The 4,760-nt window shown below is 47.0% G+C and overlaps 1 pseudogene; it reads left to right on the forward strand.

Moving 5' to 3' along the window:
- The first annotated feature begins 600 nt into the window (after window positions 1-600).
- LOC110290435 lies at window positions 601-1,914 on the forward strand (annotated as a pseudogene).
- The last annotated feature ends 2,846 nt before the right edge of the window (window positions 1,915-4,760 follow it).

Genomic DNA, 4,760 nt, shown 5'->3' on the forward strand with positions numbered 1-4,760 from the left:
GAGTTTGCTCACCCCAGAACCTACATTATCTGTGAACTGTTGGAGCATGCGAAAGGGCCAGTCCTGCTGACCCAAAGCTGCAGGATCTCTATGGGAAAGTGGGTCCTGGGAGACTGGGCAGCACAGTAGAGTTAGGAAACAACAGGATAACCAAGAAGAGGCCTGGTGAGGAGCCAATATTGATGGTGTTAAAGAAGCCAGAGATCTCGAACCAGACCAATGACTCAGTGCAGTGAACATCTGTAAGTGAAGATGTGTGGACAGAGGGACATTCTGTAGGACACACTGTAACACGCTTCCACGATGAGCTGTTTTCTACGCTTAGTTTTGTTTATTTTGTTTTAGTTTTGTTTGTGTGTTATTTTCTTTTATAGGGGAGGTTGGCAGGGCAGATATGAGGGCACGGGGAGATGAGCGGGACTGGGCGCATGATGTGAAACTCACAAAGAATCAATAAAAAGTTTGTATAAAAAATAATAATATTAAATTAAATTAAATAAAAACTTGCCCACTTCTGTGCCAGGAACTGAACTGGGCACTTGATGAGCATCACCTCTTAATCCCCAGAAACCTTCCAGGGAGGGTCCCTCCTCCTGGGCCATGAGGGAGCTGAAGGAGTGCCCACTGCAGTTTCATGACTTTAAGTCTGTGGACCACCTGAAGGTCTGTCCCCGCTACAGGGCAGTGCTGGTCCGCTCCAAGGACAATGGCATTGGTATTGAGGAGCTGGACACCCTGCAGCTGGAGTTGGAGACCGTGCTGTCCTCTGCAAGCAGGCAACTGTGACTACCGGAAGCTGCAACCCAGATCCTTACTGACTGGCAGGATAAGAAAGGGGACCGACGATTCCTGAAGCTAGGTCGAGACCACGAACTTGGTGTTCCACCCCACCAAACATGGGAAGCCCAAGAAGCAGAAACTGGGAGGGAAGACAGGCCCAGGACGACCCAAATCCAAAACAAAACAAAACAAAACAATGTTCAATCGAAGATTCAGGAATATGAATTCACTGATGACCCAATTGAGATGCCTCGGGTTCCCAAGAATGATGCTCCCAACACGCTCTGGGCCACGGTGGAGCCCTGTTGTGCTGACATCACCAGTGATGAAGTACGAACACTAGAGGAACTCCTGAAGCCCCCAGAAGATGAAGATGAACATTACAAGATTCCCCCACTAGGCAAACACGACTCCCAGTGCGGGGCCCAGGAGGATCTGCTAGAGCAGCAGAGAATGGGGCTCGGGCAGCAAATGTGGCTGACAAGGAGAAAGGCCTCATAGGACCACTGGCGGAACTGGACACAAAAGATGTGGATGCCCTGCTGAAAAAGTCTGAGCCCAGAATGAAAAGCCAGAAGACGGGTGTCCCTTTGGTGCCCTGACACAGCGTCTGCTGAAGGCCCTAGTGGAAGAAAATATTATTTCCCCTATGGAGGACTCTTCTATTCCTGACATTTCTTCTTTTTCCTATCTGGGAAAGAATCAGGGGCAGATGGAGCAAGCACCTCCCCCGGCAATCAGAACAAGCCTTTCAGTGTGTCACATACTAAGTCCCTGGAGAGCCGCATCAAGGAGGAGCTGATTGCCCAGGGCCTCCTGGAGTCTGCGGAGGACTCAGAGGATGAGGTCCTTGCTGAGCTGCGCAAACGGCAGGCTGAGCTGAAGGCAGTCGGTGTACACAACCGCACCAAGAAGCACGACCTGCTGAGGTTGGCAAAGGAGGCGGTGAGCTGGCAGGAGCTAAGGCAGTGGAGCAGGTCCACATGGCAGACAATGAGGTCATGGAAGCCTTCCTGGCTTCCTGAGATCCTAGCTGCCCGGCAGAAAAAGCGCAGCCCGGCAAAGAAAGAAAAGGACCAGACCTGGAAGACCCTGAAGGAGCGGGAAAGCATCCTGAAGCTCCTAGACGGGTAGCCATACCTGCTGCTGGCCATCCCCATGGCCTGGCAGAAGTCCATGTCCTTTGAAGCCTTGGTCAGAGGCTCACTATCAAATGACAACAGTCTCAGGGCTGAAACACTCTCAGGCCACCCAGCTAAGCTTTATGTAGCCAGCATGCAAGGCCCTACTGCACTTGCCAGGACCTAGCATCTGCCTGATGCCCCAGATGAGCTGGCTTGTTCCTCATCCCCTTCCCCTCTTACCATCTCCACACCTCTCCCTCAGGGACTTCTTCCTTGAGGTTTTGTAAAGTACAAACTTAAGAATAAAGTGACTGCTGGGTTTTGGGATGGGGGTGTTTTGTTTTGTTTTGTTTTGAGTTATTAAAAATAAAATAAAATAATAAAAAACTCCTGCTAAAACTTGAAGTAAGACAAGGCTATCTATTTTCCCCCGTTCTGTTTAACATTGCATTGAGATCTCAGTCAGTGATGCAAGAAAAGAGAGAAATAAATGGCAGACGAATTAGGAGTGAAACGGTCTTTCTACAGAGATGAAATGATCGTTTATATAGAAAATCTTAAGGCGGCTCTAAAACCAGCTTTGAAAACTCATAAGCAAAAAGAGAGAGAGAGAGAACTTGTAACTACAATAACAATATACCAATAACAATATACCAAAATCAAATTTTACATTCTAATGGTGAAAAAAAATTGGAACGTGAAATAAGAAAAACAATTTCATTTATTGTATTGTCAGAAACCATGCCATACTTAGAAGTAAATATAACAAATGACATTTCCTCTATTGAAAATAAAAACTACACTGAAACCCAGGAGATGTTACAGAGAGTTAAAGACTCGCCACACAAATGGAGAGGCATGGCCAGCTCATGGGCTGGAATAGTCAGGGTTTTTGATGTCACCTGCAGGGTTTAAAGCCTTCCAGCCATACTTACCCAACCGTTTTGGAGGATTTTTCAAATTGATTCTAAAATGTATAAAGAAATGCAGATCTGCGAAACGATCCTGTGGAAAGGATATGTGCGGGCCACCTCGTCTGACACGTTCTCTGTGATGCTGCAGTGGCTACAGCATTGCCCCAGGGAGTAAGGCTAGGAAATGCATCGGACAGAACAGCACAGGACCCGGGAGCAGACGCTGCTGCAAAGGGAGACTGGATTTTTGACAAAGACAATCAATAAGGAAGGAGCTGGAACAATTAGAGGTCTGATATGGGGCGGGGGAGAGGGGGTATTGACACTCCTCTTCCTGCCTCTTCCCTTCCCCCTCTTCACCACACTCAAAAGTTAAAGTGATGGGCTGGCGAGATGGCTCAACAGGTAAGGGCACTTTGCAACTCAGGCTTAACAATACAAGTTCAAACCCCAGAATCCACATGAAGGTGAAAGAGAGCACCAACTCCAGAAAAATATAACACATGCCACAGCACGTACACTGACCCTTAACACACACATGGATACACACCACATACACACACAGAGATGCATACACACACAGCTGCACACACACATACACATAGGCACACAGATGCATACACACACAGAGATGCGCACATGCGTACACAGATGCATAAATGTACATCCACGTATGCACACAGATGCATATGTACGCACACTGAAAAACACAGAGATGCATACACATACACATGCATGCACACACACACACATTCACATGCACATAGATGCATACACACAGAGAAATTCATACACACACACAGATGCATACATGTGTACACAGATGCATAATTGTACATCCACATATACACATAGATGCATATGACATCCACTCACACACATGCACACAGATGCACACACACACATATATACATATGCACACAGATCCATACACACACTCACATAGAGATGCATACACACAGAGAGAGAAATTCACACACACACACACAGATATACACACATGTACACAGATGCATAAATGTACATCCACATATACACATTGTCTTAGTGGAGGCATTTCCTCAATTGAAGCTCCTTTCTCTGTGATAACTCCAGCTGTGTCAAGTTGACACAAAACTAGCCAGTACACACATATATGCATACACACACACTCACACACAGATGCACACACACACATATACATATGCACACAGGTGCATACACACACTCACACACAGATGCATACACACACACACAGATGCACACACATACACACTCACACACACACACATGAGATAGGGAAGAGAGGTCTCTGAGCTTCCTGCTTCTACCACCATCCCTCTGGATCCATAGCCAAAATGAACTCTTCCTTGGGTTGCCATAAGTCATGGTATTTTGTCAAAGCAACAGAAAAGTCGGGAATACAATCAGCCTGGTCAAGGAGAAGGCTCTCTGAAGATTAAGACAAAGGAAACTGCCTTTCACCATCCTGAACTGGCTAGAAACTTTCTTAAGGAAGGAGAAAGGAGAGTGAAGTTGTGGCTTGGCCTGAGGGCCCCCTCCTTTTGAGAGCAAAGTCCCAGAAAGAGGCCAAAGACTGGAACGGGGTCACCTATAGGCCTTAAATCCTGGCCTCGCACGTTATTCATTGGCTACCTTGGGCTGATATCAGACACTGTGGTGCTCAATATTACCAACTTGACAGGCTAGACTCACACATCTCTGAGGAACTGTCTAGATGAGGCTGGCCCAGCGGGTGCTATGAAGGATTGTCTAGATTGGGTCTAATTAAGGTAAGAAGATTCATCTTAACCACTGACAGAACATTCTAGGGCTGGGGTCCTGGGCTGAACAAAAAGAAAGTGGAGCAACCAAGCAGCCTTCATTCATCTGTCTGTCTCCTGAGGATACAAAGTGACCAGTCGCCTCAAGCTCCTGCCAACATGCCCCGAACCCCTACCTC

Source organism: Mus caroli, chromosome 2 (assembly GCF_900094665.2).
Source record: "Mus caroli chromosome 2, CAROLI_EIJ_v1.1, whole genome shotgun sequence".
NCBI classification, from domain to species: Eukaryota; Metazoa; Chordata; class Mammalia; order Rodentia; family Muridae; genus Mus; species Mus caroli.